The 25,761-nt window shown below is 46.1% G+C and overlaps 15 non-coding genes and 2 pseudogenes across 15 annotated transcripts; all 17 read left to right on the top strand.

The window, feature by feature from the left end:
* On the top strand, nt 1–134 carry LOC142265655 (U2 spliceosomal RNA; annotated as a pseudogene; the record flags this gene model as incomplete).
* A 1,387-nt stretch (nt 135–1,521) lies between these two features.
* Nucleotides 1,522–1,712, top strand: LOC142265602 (U2 spliceosomal RNA). The gene has a single exon (XR_012731903.1). It is a non-coding gene; the product is annotated as a U2 spliceosomal RNA (small nuclear RNA).
* A 1,387-nt stretch (nt 1,713–3,099) lies between these two features.
* LOC142265601 (U2 spliceosomal RNA) lies at nt 3,100–3,290 on the top strand. Its single transcript, XR_012731902.1, has one exon. It is a non-coding gene; the product is annotated as a U2 spliceosomal RNA (small nuclear RNA).
* A 1,387-nt stretch (nt 3,291–4,677) lies between these two features.
* On the top strand, nt 4,678–4,868 carry LOC142265600 (U2 spliceosomal RNA). Its single transcript, XR_012731901.1, has one exon. It is a non-coding gene; the product is annotated as a U2 spliceosomal RNA (small nuclear RNA).
* Nucleotides 4,869–6,255: 1,387 nt separating this feature from the next.
* On the top strand, nt 6,256–6,446 carry LOC142265599 (U2 spliceosomal RNA). The gene has a single exon (XR_012731900.1). It is a non-coding gene; the product is annotated as a U2 spliceosomal RNA (small nuclear RNA).
* Nucleotides 6,447–7,833: 1,387 nt separating this feature from the next.
* On the top strand, nt 7,834–8,024 carry LOC142265597 (U2 spliceosomal RNA). The gene has a single exon (XR_012731898.1). It is a non-coding gene; the product is annotated as a U2 spliceosomal RNA (small nuclear RNA).
* Nucleotides 8,025–9,411: 1,387 nt separating this feature from the next.
* Nucleotides 9,412–9,602, top strand: LOC142265596 (U2 spliceosomal RNA). Its single transcript, XR_012731897.1, has one exon. It is a non-coding gene; the product is annotated as a U2 spliceosomal RNA (small nuclear RNA).
* A 1,387-nt stretch (nt 9,603–10,989) lies between these two features.
* LOC142265595 (U2 spliceosomal RNA) lies at nt 10,990–11,180 on the top strand. Its single transcript, XR_012731896.1, has one exon. It is a non-coding gene; the product is annotated as a U2 spliceosomal RNA (small nuclear RNA).
* Nucleotides 11,181–12,567: 1,387 nt separating this feature from the next.
* On the top strand, nt 12,568–12,758 carry LOC142265594 (U2 spliceosomal RNA). Its single transcript, XR_012731895.1, has one exon. It is a non-coding gene; the product is annotated as a U2 spliceosomal RNA (small nuclear RNA).
* A 1,387-nt stretch (nt 12,759–14,145) lies between these two features.
* LOC142265592 (U2 spliceosomal RNA) lies at nt 14,146–14,336 on the top strand. Its single transcript, XR_012731894.1, has one exon. It is a non-coding gene; the product is annotated as a U2 spliceosomal RNA (small nuclear RNA).
* A 1,387-nt stretch (nt 14,337–15,723) lies between these two features.
* Nucleotides 15,724–15,914, top strand: LOC142265591 (U2 spliceosomal RNA). The gene has a single exon (XR_012731893.1). It is a non-coding gene; the product is annotated as a U2 spliceosomal RNA (small nuclear RNA).
* Nucleotides 15,915–17,301: 1,387 nt separating this feature from the next.
* On the top strand, nt 17,302–17,492 carry LOC142265608 (U2 spliceosomal RNA). Its single transcript, XR_012731908.1, has one exon. It is a non-coding gene; the product is annotated as a U2 spliceosomal RNA (small nuclear RNA).
* Nucleotides 17,493–18,879: 1,387 nt separating this feature from the next.
* LOC142265590 (U2 spliceosomal RNA) lies at nt 18,880–19,070 on the top strand. Its single transcript, XR_012731892.1, has one exon. It is a non-coding gene; the product is annotated as a U2 spliceosomal RNA (small nuclear RNA).
* Nucleotides 19,071–20,625: 1,555 nt separating this feature from the next.
* LOC142265654 (U2 spliceosomal RNA) lies at nt 20,626–20,807 on the top strand. The gene has a single exon (XR_012731942.1). It is a non-coding gene; the product is annotated as a U2 spliceosomal RNA (small nuclear RNA).
* A 1,387-nt stretch (nt 20,808–22,194) lies between these two features.
* Nucleotides 22,195–22,373, top strand: LOC142265611 (U2 spliceosomal RNA; annotated as a pseudogene).
* A 1,387-nt stretch (nt 22,374–23,760) lies between these two features.
* LOC142265589 (U2 spliceosomal RNA) lies at nt 23,761–23,951 on the top strand. Its single transcript, XR_012731891.1, has one exon. It is a non-coding gene; the product is annotated as a U2 spliceosomal RNA (small nuclear RNA).
* A 1,387-nt stretch (nt 23,952–25,338) lies between these two features.
* LOC142265588 (U2 spliceosomal RNA) lies at nt 25,339–25,529 on the top strand. Its single transcript, XR_012731890.1, has one exon. It is a non-coding gene; the product is annotated as a U2 spliceosomal RNA (small nuclear RNA).
* Nucleotides 25,530–25,761: the final 232 nt, after the last annotated feature.

Raw genomic sequence — 25,761 nt, 5'->3', positions numbered from 1 at the left:
TATCTGATACGTCCCCTATCTGGGGACCATATATTAAATGGATTTTTAGAACAGGGAGATGGAAAAAGAGCTTGCTCTGTCCACTCCACGCATTGACCTGGTATTGCAGTACCTCCAGGAACGGTGCACCCCTTCTTAACCCAGTTTCCAAAAGCAGAACTCAATTCACCTGATTCATATTAGCCCGATTTAATGAATTGGAAGAAAGCATACGTCTTCATATGCACCTCAATTTGGCCCATTCACTTTTCACACTTCCTCCTTTTGTTTTTTATCTTTCACACTTTTGACTTTCTTTATTCATCCAAATAGCAAACTCATCACCACTCAACCTGACCAACTCGGCTATGTCCCCGTGCTGCAGTTCTCTGTCTTATCTAGATCATTTGCAATTGAATGGAATAGATCCCTTTTGGACAAAGTGGATTCACCTGCTGCTGCAGTGACCACAGGTGTGATAAGATCTAGAATTGGCATCTGGTGCGATCTCTCCGCTTCCACTCCAAAGAAAGTTACCTGTTTATTCCTATCATGCATTGGTTTTTGGGGTTTTCTTTGAGTAATGATGATCTCTTTAGTAGTCTGTTGGCGCCCTCTCCTGGAGGAATAGTTTGCTTGCTCTTGGACATTCTAAAAGAGAGGTCATGATAGACATTGAGCTTCTGAGCTCAATTGGGGACAGTCATGGGTGATGAATGTTTGCAACCTACTGCGAAGCCTCATACCGCAATATAAGGAACGTCAAATACTAAGAAAGGGCGGCCTATGAAAGAATTACTACTTTCAATAAGTACACTTAAACGGCTAATTGGGAATAGAAAAACTGTAAAAAGCCCTCTGAGAAAGCCCCCCTCTAACCTTTGATAGTAAGCTTTTCTGTAGTCTGCCTGTTGATGTATTTTCCGTTTGAACTGTGCACAACATGAAGAGACGGAACACTGGCGGCTTGTCACAATGCCCCCCGATGACATCACAATAGCGCTGCTGCCTAGAAAACAAGCTGCGCAGAAGAAGTTGTTCTTTGGGTGGGAGGGTGGGCTAGTGGAAGGAGGGGGCAATCTCTTTTTTTCCCGGGTGGTAGGGGGATGACAGGAGAAGGGAAGCGGGTGGTGAGAAAGGTACAGAGGGCAGGGTTTGGGGGCTGGGAAGGAAAGGGAAAAGATTAGGGTTTGGGGATGATGAAAGGGCTTTCTACGGGTAAGGATGGCAAAGGGTGGCAGTGACGGAAAGTCAGGCAACCTGTCCTGTCCGTCTTTTTGTATCGTGAATTGGAAAGACTGCAAGGGGGAGGGGAGTTGCTTGCGCCCTAAAGGAGGAGTTATTCAGATTCATTGCAGTGGGCGGCGGCTGCAAAACGCACCATTCTTCTTGTTTTTGCTCTGCAAAGCAGCCTTTTCAAGGGTTGGCTTGGGTGACAAAATGTCTTGTGTAGGCGTGGGTTTGTCTCCCTCTCGCTCTCTCTCCCTAAGATGTGTCCGGCATAGGCCAGGGTGCCACTCGAGGCCCAAACCAATTCTGGTTATCGCTTCTCGGCCTTTTGGCTAAGATCAAGTGTAGTATCTGTTCTTATCAGTTTAATATCTGATACGTCCCCTATCTGGGGACCATATATTAAATGGATTTTTAGAACAGGGAGATGGAAAAAGAGCTTGCTCTGTCCACTCCACGCATTGACCTGGTATTGCAGTACCTCCAGGAACGGTGCACCCCTTCTTAACCCAGTTTCCAAAAGCAGAACTCAATTCACCTGATTCATATTAGCCCGATTTAATGAATTGGAAGAAAGCATACGTCTTCATATGCACCTCAATTTGGCCCATTCACTTTTCACACTTCCTCCTTTTGTTTTTTATCTTTCACACTTTTGACTTTCTTTATTCATCCAAATAGCAAACTCATCACCACTCAACCTGACCAACTCGGCTATGTCCCCGTGCTGCAGTTCTCTGTCTTATCTAGATCATTTGCAATTGAATGGAATAGATCCCTTTTGGACAAAGTGGATTCACCTGCTGCTGCAGTGACCACAGGTGTGATAAGATCTAGAATTGGCATCTGGTGCGATCTCTCCGCTTCCACTCCAAAGAAAGTTACCTGTTTATTCCTATCATGCATTGGTTTTTGGGGTTTTCTTTGAGTAATGATGATCTCTTTAGTAGTCTGTTGGCGCCCTCTCCTGGAGGAATAGTTTGCTTGCTCTTGGACATTCTAAAAGAGAGGTCATGATAGACATTGAGCTTCTGAGCTCAATTGGGGACAGTCATGGGTGATGAATGTTTGCAACCTACTGCGAAGCCTCATACCGCAATATAAGGAACGTCAAATACTAAGAAAGGGCGGCCTATGAAAGAATTACTACTTTCAATAAGTACACTTAAACGGCTAATTGGGAATAGAAAAACTGTAAAAAGCCCTCTGAGAAAGCCCCCCTCTAACCTTTGATAGTAAGCTTTTCTGTAGTCTGCCTGTTGATGTATTTTCCGTTTGAACTGTGCACAACATGAAGAGACGGAACACTGGCGGCTTGTCACAATGCCCCCCGATGACATCACAATAGCGCTGCTGCCTAGAAAACAAGCTGCGCAGAAGAAGTTGTTCTTTGGGTGGGAGGGTGGGCTAGTGGAAGGAGGGGGCAATCTCTTTTTTTCCCGGGTGGTAGGGGGATGACAGGAGAAGGGAAGCGGGTGGTGAGAAAGGTACAGAGGGCAGGGTTTGGGGGCTGGGAAGGAAAGGGAAAAGATTAGGGTTTGGGGATGATGAAAGGGCTTTCTACGGGTAAGGATGGCAAAGGGTGGCAGTGACGGAAAGTCAGGCAACCTGTCCTGTCCGTCTTTTTGTATCGTGAATTGGAAAGACTGCAAGGGGGAGGGGAGTTGCTTGCGCCCTAAAGGAGGAGTTATTCAGATTCATTGCAGTGGGCGGCGGCTGCAAAACGCACCATTCTTCTTGTTTTTGCTCTGCAAAGCAGCCTTTTCAAGGGTTGGCTTGGGTGACAAAATGTCTTGTGTAGGCGTGGGTTTGTCTCCCTCTCGCTCTCTCTCCCTAAGATGTGTCCGGCATAGGCCAGGGTGCCACTCGAGGCCCAAACCAATTCTGGTTATCGCTTCTCGGCCTTTTGGCTAAGATCAAGTGTAGTATCTGTTCTTATCAGTTTAATATCTGATACGTCCCCTATCTGGGGACCATATATTAAATGGATTTTTAGAACAGGGAGATGGAAAAAGAGCTTGCTCTGTCCACTCCACGCATTGACCTGGTATTGCAGTACCTCCAGGAACGGTGCACCCCTTCTTAACCCAGTTTCCAAAAGCAGAACTCAATTCACCTGATTCATATTAGCCCGATTTAATGAATTGGAAGAAAGCATACGTCTTCATATGCACCTCAATTTGGCCCATTCACTTTTCACACTTCCTCCTTTTGTTTTTTATCTTTCACACTTTTGACTTTCTTTATTCATCCAAATAGCAAACTCATCACCACTCAACCTGACCAACTCGGCTATGTCCCCGTGCTGCAGTTCTCTGTCTTATCTAGATCATTTGCAATTGAATGGAATAGATCCCTTTTGGACAAAGTGGATTCACCTGCTGCTGCAGTGACCACAGGTGTGATAAGATCTAGAATTGGCATCTGGTGCGATCTCTCCGCTTCCACTCCAAAGAAAGTTACCTGTTTATTCCTATCATGCATTGGTTTTTGGGGTTTTCTTTGAGTAATGATGATCTCTTTAGTAGTCTGTTGGCGCCCTCTCCTGGAGGAATAGTTTGCTTGCTCTTGGACATTCTAAAAGAGAGGTCATGATAGACATTGAGCTTCTGAGCTCAATTGGGGACAGTCATGGGTGATGAATGTTTGCAACCTACTGCGAAGCCTCATACCGCAATATAAGGAACGTCAAATACTAAGAAAGGGCGGCCTATGAAAGAATTACTACTTTCAATAAGTACACTTAAACGGCTAATTGGGAATAGAAAAACTGTAAAAAGCCCTCTGAGAAAGCCCCCCTCTAACCTTTGATAGTAAGCTTTTCTGTAGTCTGCCTGTTGATGTATTTTCCGTTTGAACTGTGCACAACATGAAGAGACGGAACACTGGCGGCTTGTCACAATGCCCCCCGATGACATCACAATAGCGCTGCTGCCTAGAAAACAAGCTGCGCAGAAGAAGTTGTTCTTTGGGTGGGAGGGTGGGCTAGTGGAAGGAGGGGGCAATCTCTTTTTTTCCGGGGTGGTAGGGGGATGACAGGAGAAGGGAAGCGGGTGGTGAGAAAGGTACAGAGGGCAGGGTTTGGGGGCTGGGAAGGAAAGGGAAAAGATTAGGGTTTGGGGATGATGAAAGGGCTTTCTACGGGTAAGGATGGCAAAGGGTGGCAGTGACGGAAAGTCAGGCAACCTGTCCTGTCCGTCTTTTTGTATCGTGAATTGGAAAGACTGCAAGGGGGAGGGGAGTTGCTTGCGCCCTAAAGGAGGAGTTATTCAGATTCATTGCAGTGGGCGGCGGCTGCAAAACGCACCATTCTTCTTGTTTTTGCTCTGCAAAGCAGCCTTTTCAAGGGTTGGCTTGGGTGACAAAATGTCTTGTGTAGGCGTGGGTTTGTCTCCCTCTCGCTCTCTCTCCCTAAGATGTGTCCGGCATAGGCCAGGGTGCCACTCGAGGCCCAAACCAATTCTGGTTATCGCTTCTCGGCCTTTTGGCTAAGATCAAGTGTAGTATCTGTTCTTATCAGTTTAATATCTGATACGTCCCCTATCTGGGGACCATATATTAAATGGATTTTTAGAACAGGGAGATGGAAAAAGAGCTTGCTCTGTCCACTCCACGCATTGACCTGGTATTGCAGTACCTCCAGGAACGGTGCACCCCTTCTTAACCCAGTTTCCAAAAGCAGAACTCAATTCACCTGATTCATATTAGCCCGATTTAATGAATTGGAAGAAAGCATACGTCTTCATATGCACCTCAATTTGGCCCATTCACTTTTCACACTTCCTCCTTTTGTTTTTTATCTTTCACACTTTTGACTTTCTTTATTCATCCAAATAGCAAACTCATCACCACTCAACCTGACCAACTCGGCTATGTCCCCGTGCTGCAGTTCTCTGTCTTATCTAGATCATTTGCAATTGAATGGAATAGATCCCTTTTGGACAAAGTGGATTCACCTGCTGCTGCAGTGACCACAGGTGTGATAAGATCTAGAATTGGCATCTGGTGCGATCTCTCCGCTTCCACTCCAAAGAAAGTTACCTGTTTATTCCTATCATGCATTGGTTTTTGGGGTTTTCTTTGAGTAATGATGATCTCTTTAGTAGTCTGTTGGCGCCCTCTCCTGGAGGAATAGTTTGCTTGCTCTTGGACATTCTAAAAGAGAGGTCATGATAGACATTGAGCTTCTGAGCTCAATTGGGGACAGTCATGGGTGATGAATGTTTGCAACCTACTGCGAAGCCTCATACCGCAATATAAGGAACGTCAAATACTAAGAAAGGGCGGCCTATGAAAGAATTACTACTTTCAATAAGTACACTTAAACGGCTAATTGGGAATAGAAAAACTGTAAAAAGCCCTCTGAGAAAGCCCCCCTCTAACCTTTGATAGTAAGCTTTTCTGTAGTCTGCCTGTTGATGTATTTTCCGTTTGAACTGTGCACAACATGAAGAGACGGAACACTGGCGGCTTGTCACAATGCCCCCCGATGACATCACAATAGCGCTGCTGCCTAGAAAACAAGCTGCGCAGAAGAAGTTGTTCTTTGGGTGGGAGGGTGGGCTAGTGGAAGGAGGGGGCAATCTCTTTTTTTCCCGGGTGGTAGGGGGATGACAGGAGAAGGGAAGCGGGTGGTGAGAAAGGTACAGAGGGCAGGGTTTGGGGGCTGGGAAGGAAAGGGAAAAGATTAGGGTTTGGGGATGATGAAAGGGCTTTCTACGGGTAAGGATGGCAAAGGGTGGCAGTGACGGAAAGTCAGGCAACCTGTCCTGTCCGTCTTTTTGTATCGTGAATTGGAAAGACTGCAAGGGGGAGGGGAGTTGCTTGCGCCCTAAAGGAGGAGTTATTCAGATTCATTGCAGTGGGCGGCGGCTGCAAAACGCACCATTCTTCTTGTTTTTGCTCTGCAAAGCAGCCTTTTCAAGGGTTGGCTTGGGTGACAAAATGTCTTGTGTAGGCGTGGGTTTGTCTCCCTCTCGCTCTCTCTCCCTAAGATGTGTCCGGCATAGGCCAGGGTGCCACTCGAGGCCCAAACCAATTCTGGTTATCGCTTCTCGGCCTTTTGGCTAAGATCAAGTGTAGTATCTGTTCTTATCAGTTTAATATCTGATACGTCCCCTATCTGGGGACCATATATTAAATGGATTTTTAGAACAGGGAGATGGAAAAAGAGCTTGCTCTGTCCACTCCACGCATTGACCTGGTATTGCAGTACCTCCAGGAACGGTGCACCCCTTCTTAACCCAGTTTCCAAAAGCAGAACTCAATTCACCTGATTCATATTAGCCCGATTTAATGAATTGGAAGAAAGCATACGTCTTCATATGCACCTCAATTTGGCCCATTCACTTTTCACACTTCCTCCTTTTGTTTTTTATCTTTCACACTTTTGACTTTCTTTATTCATCCAAATAGCAAACTCATCACCACTCAACCTGACCAACTCGGCTATGTCCCCGTGCTGCAGTTCTCTGTCTTATCTAGATCATTTGCAATTGAATGGAATAGATCCCTTTTGGACAAAGTGGATTCACCTGCTGCTGCAGTGACCACAGGTGTGATAAGATCTAGAATTGGCATCTGGTGCGATCTCTCCGCTTCCACTCCAAAGAAAGTTACCTGTTTATTCCTATCATGCATTGGTTTTTGGGGTTTTCTTTGAGTAATGATGATCTCTTTAGTAGTCTGTTGGCGCCCTCTCCTGGAGGAATAGTTTGCTTGCTCTTGGACATTCTAAAAGAGAGGTCATGATAGACATTGAGCTTCTGAGCTCAATTGGGGACAGTCATGGGTGATGAATGTTTGCAACCTACTGCGAAGCCTCATACCGCAATATAAGGAACGTCAAATACTAAGAAAGGGCGGCCTATGAAAGAATTACTACTTTCAATAAGTACACTTAAACGGCTAATTGGGAATAGAAAAACTGTAAAAAGCCCTCTGAGAAAGCCCCCCTCTAACCTTTGATAGTAAGCTTTTCTGTAGTCTGCCTGTTGATGTATTTTCCGTTTGAACTGTGCACAACATGAAGAGACGGAACACTGGCGGCTTGTCACAATGCCCCCCGATGACATCACAATAGCGCTGCTGCCTAGAAAACAAGCTGCGCAGAAGAAGTTGTTCTTTGGGTGGGAGGGTGGGCTAGTGGAAGGAGGGGGCAATCTCTTTTTTTCCCGGGTGGTAGGGGGATGACAGGAGAAGGGAAGCGGGTGGTGAGAAAGGTACAGAGGGCAGGGTTTGGGGGCTGGGAAGGAAAGGGAAAAGATTAGGGTTTGGGGATGATGAAAGGGCTTTCTACGGGTAAGGATGGCAAAGGGTGGCAGTGACGGAAAGTCAGGCAACCTGTCCTGTCCGTCTTTTTGTATCGTGAATTGGAAAGACTGCAAGGGGGAGGGGAGTTGCTTGCGCCCTAAAGGAGGAGTTATTCAGATTCATTGCAGTGGGCGGCGGCTGCAAAACGCACCATTCTTCTTGTTTTTGCTCTGCAAAGCAGCCTTTTCAAGGGTTGGCTTGGGTGACAAAATGTCTTGTGTAGGCGTGGGTTTGTCTCCCTCTCGCTCTCTCTCCCTAAGATGTGTCCGGCATAGGCCAGGGTGCCACTCGAGGCCCAAACCAATTCTGGTTATCGCTTCTCGGCCTTTTGGCTAAGATCAAGTGTAGTATCTGTTCTTATCAGTTTAATATCTGATACGTCCCCTATCTGGGGACCATATATTAAATGGATTTTTAGAACAGGGAGATGGAAAAAGAGCTTGCTCTGTCCACTCCACGCATTGACCTGGTATTGCAGTACCTCCAGGAACGGTGCACCCCTTCTTAACCCAGTTTCCAAAAGCAGAACTCAATTCACCTGATTCATATTAGCCCGATTTAATGAATTGGAAGAAAGCATACGTCTTCATATGCACCTCAATTTGGCCCATTCACTTTTCACACTTCCTCCTTTTGTTTTTTATCTTTCACACTTTTGACTTTCTTTATTCATCCAAATAGCAAACTCATCACCACTCAACCTGACCAACTCGGCTATGTCCCCGTGCTGCAGTTCTCTGTCTTATCTAGATCATTTGCAATTGAATGGAATAGATCCCTTTTGGACAAAGTGGATTCACCTGCTGCTGCAGTGACCACAGGTGTGATAAGATCTAGAATTGGCATCTGGTGCGATCTCTCCGCTTCCACTCCAAAGAAAGTTACCTGTTTATTCCTATCATGCATTGGTTTTTGGGGTTTTCTTTGAGTAATGATGATCTCTTTAGTAGTCTGTTGGCGCCCTCTCCTGGAGGAATAGTTTGCTTGCTCTTGGACATTCTAAAAGAGAGGTCATGATAGACATTGAGCTTCTGAGCTCAATTGGGGACAGTCATGGGTGATGAATGTTTGCAACCTACTGCGAAGCCTCATACCGCAATATAAGGAACGTCAAATACTAAGAAAGGGCGGCCTATGAAAGAATTACTACTTTCAATAAGTACACTTAAACGGCTAATTGGGAATAGAAAAACTGTAAAAAGCCCTCTGAGAAAGCCCCCCTCTAACCTTTGATAGTAAGCTTTTCTGTAGTCTGCCTGTTGATGTATTTTCCGTTTGAACTGTGCACAACATGAAGAGACGGAACACTGGCGGCTTGTCACAATGCCCCCCGATGACATCACAATAGCGCTGCTGCCTAGAAAACAAGCTGCGCAGAAGAAGTTGTTCTTTGGGTGGGAGGGTGGGCTAGTGGAAGGAGGGGGCAATCTCTTTTTTTCCCGGGTGGTAGGGGGATGACAGGAGAAGGGAAGCGGGTGGTGAGAAAGGTACAGAGGGCAGGGTTTGGGGGCTGGGAAGGAAAGGGAAAAGATTAGGGTTTGGGGATGATGAAAGGGCTTTCTACGGGTAAGGATGGCAAAGGGTGGCAGTGACGGAAAGTCAGGCAACCTGTCCTGTCCGTCTTTTTGTATCGTGAATTGGAAAGACTGCAAGGGGGAGGGGAGTTGCTTGCGCCCTAAAGGAGGAGTTATTCAGATTCATTGCAGTGGGCGGCGGCTGCAAAACGCACCATTCTTCTTGTTTTTGCTCTGCAAAGCAGCCTTTTCAAGGGTTGGCTTGGGTGACAAAATGTCTTGTGTAGGCGTGGGTTTGTCTCCCTCTCGCTCTCTCTCCCTAAGATGTGTCCGGCATAGGCCAGGGTGCCACTCGAGGCCCAAACCAATTCTGGTTATCGCTTCTCGGCCTTTTGGCTAAGATCAAGTGTAGTATCTGTTCTTATCAGTTTAATATCTGATACGTCCCCTATCTGGGGACCATATATTAAATGGATTTTTAGAACAGGGAGATGGAAAAAGAGCTTGCTCTGTCCACTCCACGCATTGACCTGGTATTGCAGTACCTCCAGGAACGGTGCACCCCTTCTTAACCCAGTTTCCAAAAGCAGAACTCAATTCACCTGATTCATATTAGCCCGATTTAATGAATTGGAAGAAAGCATACGTCTTCATATGCACCTCAATTTGGCCCATTCACTTTTCACACTTCCTCCTTTTGTTTTTTATCTTTCACACTTTTGACTTTCTTTATTCATCCAAATAGCAAACTCATCACCACTCAACCTGACCAACTCGGCTATGTCCCCGTGCTGCAGTTCTCTGTCTTATCTAGATCATTTGCAATTGAATGGAATAGATCCCTTTTGGACAAAGTGGATTCACCTGCTGCTGCAGTGACCACAGGTGTGATAAGATCTAGAATTGGCATCTGGTGCGATCTCTCCGCTTCCACTCCAAAGAAAGTTACCTGTTTATTCCTATCATGCATTGGTTTTTGGGGTTTTCTTTGAGTAATGATGATCTCTTTAGTAGTCTGTTGGCGCCCTCTCCTGGAGGAATAGTTTGCTTGCTCTTGGACATTCTAAAAGAGAGGTCATGATAGACATTGAGCTTCTGAGCTCAATTGGGGACAGTCATGGGTGATGAATGTTTGCAACCTACTGCGAAGCCTCATACCGCAATATAAGGAACGTCAAATACTAAGAAAGGGCGGCCTATGAAAGAATTACTACTTTCAATAAGTACACTTAAACGGCTAATTGGGAATAGAAAAACTGTAAAAAGCCCTCTGAGAAAGCCCCCCTCTAACCTTTGATAGTAAGCTTTTCTGTAGTCTGCCTGTTGATGTATTTTCCGTTTGAACTGTGCACAACATGAAGAGACGGAACACTGGCGGCTTGTCACAATGCCCCCCGATGACATCACAATAGCGCTGCTGCCTAGAAAACAAGCTGCGCAGAAGAAGTTGTTCTTTGGGTGGGAGGGTGGGCTAGTGGAAGGAGGGGGCAATCTCTTTTTTTCCCGGGTGGTAGGGGGATGACAGGAGAAGGGAAGCGGGTGGTGAGAAAGGTACAGAGGGCAGGGTTTGGGGGCTGGGAAGGAAAGGGAAAAGATTAGGGTTTGGGGATGATGAAAGGGCTTTCTACGGGTAAGGATGGCAAAGGGTGGCAGTGACGGAAAGTCAGGCAACCTGTCCTGTCCGTCTTTTTGTATCGTGAATTGGAAAGACTGCAAGGGGGAGGGGAGTTGCTTGCGCCCTAAAGGAGGAGTTATTCAGATTCATTGCAGTGGGCGGCGGCTGCAAAACGCACCATTCTTCTTGTTTTTGCTCTGCAAAGCAGCCTTTTCAAGGGTTGGCTTGGGTGACAAAATGTCTTGTGTAGGCGTGGGTTTGTCTCCCTCTCGCTCTCTCTCCCTAAGATGTGTCCGGCATAGGCCAGGGTGCCACTCGAGGCCCAAACCAATTCTGGTTATCGCTTCTCGGCCTTTTGGCTAAGATCAAGTGTAGTATCTGTTCTTATCAGTTTAATATCTGATACGTCCCCTATCTGGGGACCATATATTAAATGGATTTTTAGAACAGGGAGATGGAAAAAGAGCTTGCTCTGTCCACTCCACGCATTGACCTGGTATTGCAGTACCTCCAGGAACGGTGCACCCCTTCTTAACCCAGTTTCCAAAAGCAGAACTCAATTCACCTGATTCATATTAGCCCGATTTAATGAATTGGAAGAAAGCATACGTCTTCATATGCACCTCAATTTGGCCCATTCACTTTTCACACTTCCTCCTTTTGTTTTTTATCTTTCACACTTTTGACTTTCTTTATTCATCCAAATAGCAAACTCATCACCACTCAACCTGACCAACTCGGCTATGTCCCCGTGCTGCAGTTCTCTGTCTTATCTAGATCATTTGCAATTGAATGGAATAGATCCCTTTTGGACAAAGTGGATTCACCTGCTGCTGCAGTGACCACAGGTGTGATAAGATCTAGAATTGGCATCTGGTGCGATCTCTCCGCTTCCACTCCAAAGAAAGTTACCTGTTTATTCCTATCATGCATTGGTTTTTGGGGTTTTCTTTGAGTAATGATGATCTCTTTAGTAGTCTGTTGGCGCCCTCTCCTGGAGGAATAGTTTGCTTGCTCTTGGACATTCTAAAAGAGAGGTCATGATAGACATTGAGCTTCTGAGCTCAATTGGGGACAGTCATGGGTGATGAATGTTTGCAACCTACTGCGAAGCCTCATACCGCAATATAAGGAACGTCAAATACTAAGAAAGGGCGGCCTATGAAAGAATTACTACTTTCAATAAGTACACTTAAACGGCTAATTGGGAATAGAAAAACTGTAAAAAGCCCTCTGAGAAAGCCCCCCTCTAACCTTTGATAGTAAGCTTTTCTGTAGTCTGCCTGTTGATGTATTTTCCGTTTGAACTGTGCACAACATGAAGAGACGGAACACTGGCGGCTTGTCACAATGCCCCCCGATGACATCACAATAGCGCTGCTGCCTAGAAAACAAGCTGCGCAGAAGAAGTTGTTCTTTGGGTGGGAGGGTGGGCTAGTGGAAGGAGGGGGCAATCTCTTTTTTTCCCGGGTGGTAGGGGGATGACAGGAGAAGGGAAGCGGGTGGTGAGAAAGGTACAGAGGGCAGGGTTTGGGGGCTGGGAAGGAAAGGGAAAAGATTAGGGTTTGGGGATGATGAAAGGGCTTTCTACGGGTAAGGATGGCAAAGGGTGGCAGTGACGGAAAGTCAGGCAACCTGTCCTGTCCGTCTTTTTGTATCGTGAATTGGAAAGACTGCAAGGGGGAGGGGAGTTGCTTGCGCCCTAAAGGAGGAGTTATTCAGATTCATTGCAGTGGGCGGCGGCTGCAAAACGCACCATTCTTCTTGTTTTTGCTCTGCAAAGCAGCCTTTTCAAGGGTTGGCTTGGGTGACAAAATGTCTTGTGTAGGCGTGGGTTTGTCTCCCTCTCGCTCTCTCTCCCTAAGATGTGTCCGGCATAGGCCAGGGTGCCACTCGAGGCCCAAACCAATTCTGGTTATCGCTTCTCGGCCTTTTGGCTAAGATCAAGTGTAGTATCTGTTCTTATCAGTTTAATATCTGATACGTCCCCTATCTGGGGACCATATATTAAATGGATTTTTAGAACAGGGAGATGGAAAAAGAGCTTGCTCTGTCCACTCCACGCATTGACCTGGTATTGCAGTACCTCCAGGAACGGTGCACCCCTTCTTAACCCAGTTTCCAAAAGCAGAACTCAATTCACCTGATTCATATTAGCCCGATTTAATGAATTGGAAGAAAGCATACGTCTTCATATGCACCTCAATTTGGCCCATTCACTTTTCACACTTCCTCCTTTTGTTTTTTATCTTTCACACTTTTGACTTTCTTTATTCATCCAAATAGCAAACTCATCACCACTCAACCTGACCAACTCGGCTATGTCCCCGTGCTGCAGTTCTCTGTCTTATCTAGATCATTTGCAATTGAATGGAATAGATCCCTTTTGGACAAAGTGGATTCACCTGCTGCTGCAGTGACCACAGGTGTGATAAGATCTAGAATTGGCATCTGGTGCGATCTCTCCGCTTCCACTCCAAAGAAAGTTACCTGTTTATTCCTATCATGCATTGGTTTTTGGGGTTTTCTTTGAGTAATGATGATCTCTTTAGTAGTCTGTTGGCGCCCTCTCCTGGAGGAATAGTTTGCTTGCTCTTGGACATTCTAAAAGAGAGGTCATGATAGACATTGAGCTTCTGAGCTCAATTGGGGACAGTCATGGGTGATGAATGTTTGCAACCTACTGCGAAGCCTCATACCGCAATATAAGGAACGTCAAATACTAAGAAAGGGCGGCCTATGAAAGAATTACTACTTTCAATAAGTACACTTAAACGGCTAATTGGGAATAGAAAAACTGTAAAAAGCCCTCTGAGAAAGCCCCCCTCTAACCTTTGATAGTAAGCTTTTCTGTAGTCTGCCTGTTGATGTATTTTCCGTTTGAACTGTGCACAACATGAAGAGACGGAACACTGGCGGCTTGTCACAATGCCCCCCGATGACATCACAATAGCGCTGCTGCCTAGAAAACAAGCTGCGCAGAAGAAGTTGTTCTTTGGGTGGGAGGGTGGGCTAGTGGAAGGAGGGGGCAATCTCTTTTTTTCCCGGGTGGTAGGGGGATGACAGGAGAAGGGAAGCGGGTGGTGAGAAAGGTACAGAGGGCAGGGTTTGGGGGCTGGGAAGGAAAGGGAAAAGATTAGGGTTTGGGGATGATGAAAGGGCTTTCTACGGGTAAGGATGGCAAAGGGTGGCAGTGACGGAAAGTCAGGCAACCTGTCCTGTCCGTCTTTTTGTATCGTGAATTGGAAAGACTGCAAGGGGGAGGGGAGTTGCTTGCGCCCTAAAGGAGGAGTTATTCAGATTCATTGCAGTGGGCGGCGGCTGCAAAACGCACCATTCTTCTTGTTTTTGCTCTGCAAAGCAGCCTTTTCAAGGGTTGGCTTGGGTGACAAAATGTCTTGTGTAGGCGTGGGTTTGTCTCCCTCTCGCTCTCTCTCCCTAAGATGTGTCCGGCATAGGCCAGGGTGCCACTCGAGGCCCAAACCAATTCTGGTTATCGCTTCTCGGCCTTTTGGCTAAGATCAAGTGTAGTATCTGTTCTTATCAGTTTAATATCTGATACGTCCCCTATCTGGGGACCATATATTAAATGGATTTTTAGAACAGGGAGATGGAAAAAGAGCTTGCTCTGTCCACTCCACGCATTGACCTGGTATTGCAGTACCTCCAGGAACGGTGCACCCCTTCTTAACCCAGTTTCCAAAAGCAGAACTCAATTCACCTGATACATATTAGCCCGATTTAATGAATTGGAAGAAAGCATACGTCTTCATATGCACCTCAATTTGGCCCATTCACTTTTCACACTTCCTCCTTTTGTTTTTTATCTTTCACACTTTTGACTTTCTTTATTCATCCAAATAGCAAACTCATCACCACTCAACCTGACCAACTCGGCTATGTCCCCGTGCTGCAGTTCTCTGTCTTATCTAGATCATTTGCAATTGAATGGAATAGATCCCTTTTGGACAAAGTGGATTCACCTGCTGCTGCAGTGACCACAGGTGTGATAAGATCTAGAATTGGCATCTGGTGCGATCTCTCCGCTTCCACTCCAAAGAAAGTTACCTGTTTATTCCTATCATGCATTGGTTTTTGGGGTTTTCTTTGAGTAATGATGATCTCTTTAGTAGTCTGTTGGCGCCCTCTCCTGGAGGAATAGTTTGCTTGCTCTTGGACATTCTAAAAGAGAGGTCATGATAGACATTGAGCTTCTGAGCTCAATTGGGGACAGTCATGGGTGATGAATGTTTGCAACCTACTGCGAAGCCTCATACCGCAATATAAGGAACGTCAAATACTAAGAAAGGGCGGCCTATGAAAGAATTACTACTTTCAATAAGTACACTTAAACGGCTAATTGGGAATAGAAAAACTGTAAAAAGCCCTCTGAGAAAGCCCCCCTCTAACCTTTGATAGTAAGCTTTTCTGTAGTCTGCCTGTTGATGTATTTTCCGTTTGAACTGTGCACAACATGAAGAGACGGAACACTGGCGGCTTGTCACAATGCCCCCCGATGACATCACAATAGCGCTGCTGCCTAGAAAACAAGCTGCGCAGAAGAAGTTGTTCTTTGGGTGGGAGGGTGGGCTAGTGGAAGGAGGGGGCAATCTCTTTTTTTCCCGGGTGGTAGGGGGATGACAGGAGAAGGGAAGCGGGTGGTGAGAAAGGTACAGAGGGCAGGGTTTGGGGGCTGGGAAGGAAAGGGAAAAGATTAGGGTTTGGGGATGATGAAAGGGCTTTCTACGGGTAAGGATGGCAAAGGGTGGCAGTGACGGAAAGTCAGGCAACCTGTCCTGTCCGTCTTTTTGTATCGTGAATTGGAAAGACTGCAAGGGGGAGGGGAGTTGCTTGCGCCCTAAAGGAGGAGTTATTCAGATTCATTGCAGTGGGCGGCGGCTGCAAAACGCACCATTCTTCTTGTTTTTGCTCTGCAAAGCAGCCTTTTCAAGGGTTGGCTTGGGTGACAAAATGTCTTGTGTAGGCGTGGGTTTGTCTCCCTCTCGCTCTCTCTCCCTAAGATGTGTCCGGCATAGGCCAGGGTGCCACTCGAGGCCCAAACCAATTCTGGTTATCGCTTCTCGGCCTTTTGGCTAAGATCAAGTGTAGTATCTGTTCTTATCAGTTTAATATCTGATACGTCCCCTATCTGGGGACCATATATTAAATGGATTTTTAGAACAGGGAGATGGAAAAAGAGCTTGCTCTGTCCACTCCACGCATTGACCTGGTATTGCAGTACCTCCAGGAACGGTGCACCCCTTCTTAACCCAGTTTCCAAAAGCAGAACTCAATTCACCTGATTCATATTAGCCCGATTTAATGAATTGGAAGAAAGCATACGTCTTCATATGCACCTCAATTTGGCCCATTCACTTTTCACACTTCCTCCTTTTGTTTTTTATCTTTCACACTTTTGACTTTCTTTATTCATCCAAATAGCAAACTCATCACCACTCAACCTGACCAACTCGGCTATGTCCCCGTGCTGCAGTTCTCTGTCTTATCTAGATCATTTGCAATTGAATGGAATAGATCCCTTTTGGACAAAGTGGATTCACCTGCTGCTGCAGTGACCACAGGTGTGATAAGATCTAGAATTGGCATCTGGTGGGATCTCTCTGCTTCCACTCCAAAGAAAGTTACCTGTTTATTCCTATCATGCATTGGTTTTTGGGGTTTTCTTTGAGTAATGATGATCTCTTTAGTAGTCTGTTGGCGCCCTCTCCTGGAGGAATAGTTTGCTTGCTCTTGGACATTCTAAAAGAGAGGTCATGATAGACATTGAGCTTCTGAGCTCAATTGGGGACAGTCATGGGTGATGAATGTTTGCAACCTACTGCGAAGCCTCATACCGCAATATAAGGAACGTCAAATACTAAGAAAGGGCGGCCTATGAAAGAATTACTACTTTCAATAAGTACACTTAAACGGCTAATTGGGAATAGAAAAACTGTAAAAAGCCCTCTGAGAAAGCCCCCCTCTAACCTTTGATAGTAAGCTTTTCTGTAGTCTGCCTGTTGATGTATTTTCCGTTTGAACTGTGCACAACATGAAGAGACGGAACACTGGCGGCTTGTCACAATGCCCCCCGATGACATCACAATAGCGCTGCTGCCTAGAAAACAAGCTGCGCAGAAGAAGTTGTTCTTTGGGTGGGAGGGTGGGCTAGTGGAAGGAGGGGGCAATCTCTTTTTTTCCCGGGTGGTAGGGGGATGACAGGAGAAGGGAAGCGGGTGGTGAGAAAGGTACAGAGGGCAGGGTTTGGGGGCTGGGAAGGAAAGGGAAAAGATTAGGGTTTGGGGATGATGAAAGGGCTTTCTACGGGTAAGGATGGCAAAGGGTGGCAGTGACGGAAAGTCAGGCAACCTGTCCTGTCCGTCTTTTTGTATCGTGAATTGGAAAGACTGCAAGGGGGAGGGGAGTTGCTTGCGCCCTAAAGGAGGAGTTATTCAGATTCATTGCAGTGGGCGGCGGCTGCAAAACGCACCATTCTTCTTGTTTTTGCTCTGCAAAGCAGCCTTTTCAAGGGTTGGCTTGGGTGACAAAATGTCTTGTGTAGGCGTGGGTTTGTCTCCCTCTCGCTCTCTCTCCCTAAGATGTGTCCGGCATAGGCCAGGGTGCCACTCGAGGCCCAAACCAATTCTGGTTATCGCTTCTCGGCCTTTTGGCTAAGATCAAGTGTAGTATCTGTTCTAATCAGTTTAATATCTGATACGTCCCCTATCTGGGGACCATATATTAAATGGATTTTTAGAACAGGGAGATGGAAAAAGAGCTTGCTCTGTCCACTCCACGCATTGACCTGGTATTGCAGTACCTCCAGGAACGGTGCACCCCTTCTTAACCCAGTTTCCAAAAGCAGAACTCAATTCACCTGATTCATATTAGCCCGATTTAATGAATTGGAAGAAAGCATACGTCTTCATATGCACCTCAATTTGGCCCATTCACTTTTCACACTTCCTCCTTTTGTTTTTTATCTTTCACACTTTTGACTTTCTTTATTCATCCAAATAGCAAACTCATCACCACTCAACCTGACCAACTCGGCTATGTCCCCGTGCTGCAGTTCTCTGTCTTATCTAGATCATTTGCAATTGAATGGAATAGATCCCTTTTGGACAAAGTGGATTCACCTGCTGCTGCAGTGACCACAGGTGTGATAAGATCTAGAATTGGCATCTGGTGCGATCTCTCCGCTTCCACTCCAAAGAAAGTTACCTGTTTATTCCTATCATGCATTGGTTTTTGGGGTTTTCTTTGAGTAATGATGATCTCTTTAGTAGTCTGTTGGCGCCCTCTCCTGGAGGAATAGTTTGCTTGCTCTTGGACATTCTAAAAGAGAGGTCATGATAGACATTGAGCTTCTGAGCTCAATTGGGGACAGTCATGGGTGATGAATGTTTGCAACCTACTGCGAAGCCTCATACCGCAATATAAGGAACGTCAAATACTAAGAAAGGGCGGCCTATGAAAGAATTACTACTTTCAATAAGTACACTTAAACGGCTAATTGGGAATAGAAAAACTGTAAAAAGCCCTCTGAGAAAGCCCCCCTCTAACCTTTGATAGTAAGCTTTTCTGTAGTCTGCCTGTTGATGTATTTTCCGTTTGAACTGTGCACAACATGAAGAGACGGAACACTGGCGGCTTGTCACAATGCCCCCCGATGACATCACAATAGCGCTGCTGCCTAGAAAACAAGCTGCGCAGAAGAAGTTGTTCTTTGGGTGGGAGGGTGGGCTAGTGGAAGGAGGGGGCAATCTCTTTTTTTCCCGGGTGGTAGGGGGATGACAGGAGAAGGGAAGCGGGTGGTGAGAAAGGTACAGAGGGCAGGGTTTGGGGGCTGGGAAGGAAAGGGAAAAGATTAGGGTTTGGGGATGATGAAAGGGCTTTCTACGGGTAAGGATGGCAAAGGGTGGCAGTGACGGAAAGTCAGGCAACCTGTCCTGTCCGTCTTTTTGTATCGTGAATTGGAAAGACTGCAAGGGGGAGGGGAGTTGCTTGCGCCCTAAAGGAGGAGTTATTCAGATTCATTGCAGTGGGCGGCGGCTGCAAAACGCACCATTCTTCTTGTTTTTGCTCTGCAAAGCAGCCTTTTCAAGGGTTGGCTTGGGTGACAAAATGTCTTGTGTAGGCGTGGGTTTGTCTCCCTCTCGCTCTCTCTCCCTAAGATGTGTCCGGCATAGGCCAGGGTGCCACTCGAGGCCCAAACCAATTCTGGTTATCGCTTCTCGGCCTTTTGGCTAAGATCAAGTGTAGTATCTGTTCTTATCAGTTTAATATCTGATACGTCCCCTATCTGGGGACCATATATTAAATGGATTTTTAGAACAGGGAGATGGAAAAAGAGCTTGCTCTGTCCACTCCACGCATTGACCTGGTATTGCAGTACCTCCAGGAACGGTGCACCCCTTCTTAACCCAGTTTCCAAAAGCAGAACTCAATTCACCTGATTCATATTAGCCCGATTTAATGAATTGGAAGAAAGCATACGTCTTCATATGCACCTCAATTTGGCCCATTCACTTTTCACACTTCCTCCTTTTGTTTTTTATCTTTCACACTTTTGACTTTCTTTATTCATCCAAATAGCAAACTCATCACCACTCAACCTGACCAACTCGGCTATGTCCCCGTGCTGCAGTTCTCTGTCTTATCTAGATCATTTGCAATTGAATGGAATAGATCCCTTTTGGACAAAGTGGATTCACCTGCTGCTGCAGTGACCACAGGTGTGATAAGATCTAGAATTGGCATCTGGTGCGATCTCTCCGCTTCCACTCCAAAGAAAGTTACCTGTTTATTCCTATCATGCATTGGTTTTTGGGGTTTTCTTTGAGTAATGATGATCTCTTTAGTAGTCTGTTGGCGCCCTCTCCTGGAGGAATAGTTTGCTTGCTCTTGGACATTCTAAAAGAGAGGTCATGATAGACATTGAGCTTCTGAGCTCAATTGGGGACAGTCATGGGTGATGAATGTTTGCAACCTACTGCGAAGCCTCATACCGCAATATAAGGAACGTCAAATACTAAGAAAGGGCGGCCTATGAAAGAATTACTACTTTCAATAAGTACACTTAAACGGCTAATTGGGAATAGAAAAACTGTAAAAAGCCCTCTGAGAAAGCCCCCCTCTAACCTTTGATAGTAAGCTTTTCTGTAGTCTGCCTGTTGATGTATTTTCCGTTTGAACTGTGCACAACATGAAGAGACGGAACACTGGCGGCTTGTCACAATGCCCCCCGATGACATCACAATAGCGCTGCTGCCTAGAAAACAAGCTGCGCAGAAGAAGTTGTTCTTTGGGTGGGAGGGTGGGCTAGTGGAAGGAGGGGGCAATCTCTTTTTTTCCCGGGTGGTAGGGGGATGACAGGAGAAGGGAAGCGGGTGGTGAGAAAGGTACAGAGGGCAGGGTTTGGGGGCTGGGAAGGAAAGGGAAAAGATTAGGGTTTGGGGATGATGAAAGGGCTTTCTACGGGTAAGGATGGCAAAGGGTGGCAGTGACGGAAAGTCAGGCAACCTGTCCTGTCCGTCTTTTTGTATCGTGAATTGGAAAGACTGCAAGGGGGAGGGGAGTTGCTTGCGCCCTAAAGGAGGAGTTATTCAGATTCATTGCAGTGGGCGGCGGCTGCAAAACGCACCATTCTTCTTGTTTTTGCTCTGCAAAGCAGCCTTTTCAAGGGTTGGCTTGGGTGACAAAATGTCTTGTGTAGGCGTGGGTTTGTCTCCCTCTCGCTCTCTCTCCCTAAGATGTGTCCGGCATAGGCCAGGGTGCCACTCGAGGCCCAAACCAATTCTGGTTATCGCTTCTCGGCCTTTTGGCTAAGATCAAGTGTAGTATCTGTTCTTATGTATAGTTAGTGCGTCGTACTCTATTGCTATGTAAGAATGATTGTATATTTCTGAGTGTACGGGGCTGCGGCACTGTACACGGTTTGTTACTTTTTTTGAGGAGTGCATGATAATAAAGATGCTGTTAAATCAAAAAAAAAAAAAAAATCTGTTCTTATCAGTTTAATATCTGATACGTCCCCTATCTGGGGACCATATATTAAATGGATTTTTAGAACAGGGAGATGGAAAAAGAGCTTGCTCTGTCCACTCCACGCATTGACCTGGTATTGCAGTACCTCCAGGAACGGTGCACCCCTTCTTAACCCAGTTTCCAAAAGCAGAACTCAATTCACCTGATTCATATTAGCCCGATTTAATGAATTGGAAGAAAGCATACGTCTTCATATGCACCTCAATTTGGCCCATTCACTTTTCACACTTCCTCCTTTTGTTTTTTATCTTTCACACTTTTGACTTTCTTTATTCATCCAAATAGCAAACTCATCACCACTCAACCTGACCAACTCGGCTATGTCCCCGTGCTGCAGTTCTCTGTCTTATCTAGATCATTTGCAATTGAATGGAATAGATCCCTTTTGGACAAAGTGGATTCACCTGCTGCTGCAGTGACCACAGGTGTGATAAGATCTAGAATTGGCATCTGGTGCGATCTCTCCGCTTCCACTCCAAAGAAAGTTACCTGTTTATTCCTATCATGCATTGGTTTTTGGGGTTTTCTTTGAGTAATGATGATCTCTTTAGTAGTCTGTTGGCGCCCTCTCCTGGAGGAATAGTTTGCTTGCTCTTGGACATTCTAAAAGAGAGGTCATGATAGACATTGAGCTTCTGAGCTCAATTGGGGACAGTCATGGGTGATGAATGTTTGCAACCTACTGCGAAGCCTCATACCGCAATATAAGGAACGTCAAATACTAAGAAAGGGCGGCCTATGAAAGAATTACTACTTTCAATAAGTACACTTAAACGGCTAATTGGGAATAGAAAAACTGTAAAAAGCCCTCTGAGAAAGCCCCCCTCTAACCTTTGATAGTAAGCTTTTCTGTAGTCTGCCTGTTGATGTATTTTCCGTTTGAACTGTGCACAACATGAAGAGACGGAACACTGGCGGCTTGTCACAATGCCCCCCGATGACATCACAATAGCGCTGCTGCCTAGAAAACAAGCTGCGCAGAAGAAGTTGTTCTTTGGGTGGGAGGGTGGGCTAGTGGAAGGAGGGGGCAATCTCTTTTTTTCCCGGGTGGTAGGGGGATGACAGGAGAAGGGAAGCGGGTGGTGAGAAAGGTACAGAGGGCAGGGTTTGGGGGCTGGGAAGGAAAGGGAAAAGATTAGGGTTTGGGGATGATGAAAGGGCTTTCTACGGGTAAGGATGGCAAAGGGTGGCAGTGACGGAAAGTCAGGCAACCTGTCCTGTCCGTCTTTTTGTATCGTGAATTGGAAAGACTGCAAGGGGGAGGGGAGTTGCTTGCGCCCTAAAGGAGGAGTTATTCAGATTCATTGCAGTGGGCGGCGGCTGCAAAACGCACCATTCTTCTTGTTTTTGCTCTGCAAAGCAGCCTTTTCAAGGGTTGGCTTGGGTGACAAAATGTCTTGTGTAGGCGTGGGTTTGTCTCCCTCTCGCTCTCTCTCCCTAAGATGTGTCCGGCATAGGCCAGGGTGCCACTCGAGGCCCAAACCAATTCTGGTTATCGCTTCTCGGCCTTTTGGCTAAGATCAAGTGTAGTATCTGTTCTTATCAGTTTAATATCTGATACGTCCCCATATATTAAATGGATTTTTAGAACAGGGAGATGGAAAAAGAGCTTGCTCTGTCCACTCCACGCATTGACCTGGTATTGCAGTACCTCCAGGAACGGTGCACCCCTTCTTAACCCAGTTTCCAAAAGCAGAACTCAATTCACCTGATTCATATTAGCCCGATTTAATGAATTGGAAGAAAGCATACGTCTTCATATGCACCTCAATTTGGCCCATTCACTTTTCACACTTCCTCCTTTTGTTTTTTATCTTTCACACTTTTGACTTTCTTTATTCATCCAAATAGCAAACTCATCACCACTCAACCTGACCAACTCGGCTATGTCCCCGTGCTGCAGTTCTCTGTCTTATCTAGATCATTTGCAATTGAATGGAATAGATCCCTTTTGGACAAAGTGGATTCACCTGCTGCTGCAGTGACCACAGGTGTGATAAGATCTAGAATTGGCATCTGGTGCGATCTCTCCGCTTCCACTCCAAAGAAAGTTACCTGTTTATTCCTATCATGCATTGGTTTTTGGGGTTTTCTTTGAGTAATGATGATCTCTTTAGTAGTCTGTTGGCGCCCTCTCCTGGAGGAATAGTTTGCTTGCTCTTGGACATTCTAAAAGAGAGGTCATGATAGACATTGAGCTTCTGAGCTCAATTGGGGACAGTCATGGGTGATGAATGTTTGCAACCTACTGCGAAGCCTCATACCGCAATATAAGGAACGTCAAATACTAAGAAAGGGCGGCCTATGAAAGAATTACTACTTTCAATAAGTACACTTAAACGGCTAATTGGGAATAGAAAAACTGTAAAAAGCCCTCTGAGAAAGCCCCCCTCTAACCTTTGATAGTAAGCTTTTCTGTAGTCTGCCTGTTGATGTATTTTCCGTTTGAACTGTGCACAACATGAAGAGACGGAACACTGGCGGCTTGTCACAATGCCCCCCGATGACATCACAATAGCGCTGCTGCCTAGAAAACAAGCTGCGCAGAAGAAGTTGTTCTTTGGGTGGGAGGGTGGGCTAGTGGAAGGAGGGGGCAATCTCTTTTTTTCCCGGGTGGTAGGGGGATGACAGGAGAAGGGATGCGGGTGGTGAGAAAGGTACAGAGGGCAGGGTTTGGGGGCTGGGAAGGAAAGGGAAAAGATTAGGGTTTGGGGATGATGAAAGGGCTTTCTACGGGTAAGGATGGCAAAGGGTGGCAGTGACGGAAAGTCAGGCAACCTGTCCTGTCCGTCTTTTTGTATCGTGAATTGGAAAGACTGCAAGGGGGAGGGGAGTTGCTTGCGCCCTAAAGGAGGAGTTATTCAGATTCATTGCAGTGGGCGGCGGCTGCAAAACGCACCATTCTTCTTGTTTTTGCTCTGCAAAGCAGCCTTTTCAAGGGTTGGCTTGGGTGACAAAATGTCTTGTGTAGGCGTGGGTTTGTCTCCCTCTCGCTCTCTCTCCCTAAGATGTGTCCGGCATAGGCCAGGGTGCCACTCGAGGCCCAAACCAATTCTGGTTATCGCTTCTCGGCCTTTTGGCTAAGATCAAGTGTAGTATCTGTTCTTATCAGTTTAATATCTGATACGTCCCCTATCTGGGGACCATATATTAAATGGATTTTTAGAACAGGGAGATGGAAAAAGAGCTTGCTCTGTCCACTCCACGCATTGACCTGGTATTGCAGTACCTCCAGGAACGGTGCACCCCTTCTTAACCCAGTTTCCAAAAGCAGAACTCAATTCACCTGATTCATATTAGCCCGATTTAATGAATTGGAAGAAAGCATACGTCTTCATATGCACCTCAATTTGGCCCATTCACTTTTCACACTTCCTCCTTTTGTTTTTTATCTTTCACACTTTTGACTTTCTTTATTCATCCAAATAGCAAACTCATCACCACTCAACCTGACCAACTCGGCTATGTCCCCGTGCTGCAGTTCTCTGTCTTATCTAGATCATTTGCAATTGAATGGAATAGATCCCTTTTGGACAAAGTGGATTCACCTGCTGCTGCAGTGACCACAGGTGTGATAAGATCTAGAATTGGCATCTGGTGCGATCTCTCCGCTTCCACTCCAAAGAAAGTTACCTGTTTATTCCTATCATGCATTGGTTTTTGGGGTTTTCTTTGAGTAATGATGATCTCTTTAGTAGTCTGTTGGCGCCCTCTCCTGGAGGAATAGTTTGCTTGCTCTTGGACATTCTAAAAGAGAGGTCATGATAGACATTGAGCTTCTGAGCTCAATTGGGGACAGTCATGGGTGATGAATGTTTGCAACCTACTGCGAAGCCTCATACCGCAATATAAGGAACGTCAAATACTAAGAAAGGGCGGCCTATGAAAGAATTACTACTTTCAATAAGTACACTTAAACGGCTAATTGGGAATAGAAAAACTGTAAAAAGCCCTCTGAGAAAGCCCCCCTCTAACCTTTGATAGTAAGCTTTTCTGTAGTCTGCCTGTTGATGTATTTTCCGTTTGAACTGTGCACAACATGAAGAGACGGAACACTGGCGGCTTGTCACAATGCCCCCCGATGACATCACAATAGCGCTGCTGCCTAGAAAACAAGCTGCGCAGAAGAAGTTGTTCTTTGGGTGGGAGGGTGGGCTAGTGGAAGGAGGGGGCAATCTCTTTTTTTCCCGGGTGGTAGGGGGATGACAGGAGAAGGGAAGCGGGTGGTGAGAAAGGTACAGAGGGCAGGGTTTGGGGGCTGGGAAGGAAAGGGAAAAGATTAGGGTTTGGGGATGATGAAAGGGCTTTCTACGGGTAAGGATGGCAAAGGGTGGCAGTGACGGAAAGTCAGGCAACCTGTCCTGTCCGTCTTTTTGTATCGTGAATTGGAAAGACTGCAAGGGGGAGGGGAGTTGCTTGTGCCCTAAAGGAGGAGTTATTCAGATTCATTGCAGTGGGCGGCGGCTGCAAAACGCACCATTCTTCTTGTTTTTGCTCTGCAAAGCAGCCTTTTCAAGGGTTGGCTTGGGTGACAAAATGTCTTGTGTAGGCGTGGGTTTGTCTCCCTCTCGCTCTCTCTCCCTAAGATGTGTCCGGCATAGGCCAGGGTGCCACTCGAGGCCCAAACCAATTCTGGTTATCGCTTCTCGGCCTTTTGGCTAAGATCAAGTGTAGTATCTGTTCTTATCAGTTTAATATCTGATACGTCCCCTATCTGGGGACCATATATTAAATGGATTTTTAGAACAGGGAGATGGAAAAAGAGCTTGCTCTGTCCACTCCACGCATTGACCTGGTATTGCAGTACCTCCAGGAACGGTGCACCCCTTCTTAACCCAGTTTCCAAAAGCAGAACTCAATTCACCTGATTCATATTAGCCCGATTTAATGAATTGGAAGAAAGCATACGTCTTCATATGCACCTCAATTTGGCCCATTCACTTTTCACACTTCCTCCTTTTGTTTTTTATCTTTCACACTTTTGACTTTCTTTATTCATCCAAATAGCAAACTCATCACCACTCAACCTGACCAACTCGGCTATGTCCCCGTGCTGCAGTT

This window comes from Anomaloglossus baeobatrachus, unplaced genomic scaffold (assembly GCF_048569485.1).
Source record: "Anomaloglossus baeobatrachus isolate aAnoBae1 unplaced genomic scaffold, aAnoBae1.hap1 Scaffold_275, whole genome shotgun sequence".
NCBI classification, from domain to species: domain Eukaryota; kingdom Metazoa; phylum Chordata; class Amphibia; order Anura; family Aromobatidae; genus Anomaloglossus; species Anomaloglossus baeobatrachus.
The sequence above is the reverse complement of the archived record's forward strand: the minus strand, read 5'-3'. Positions and strand labels throughout refer to the sequence as shown.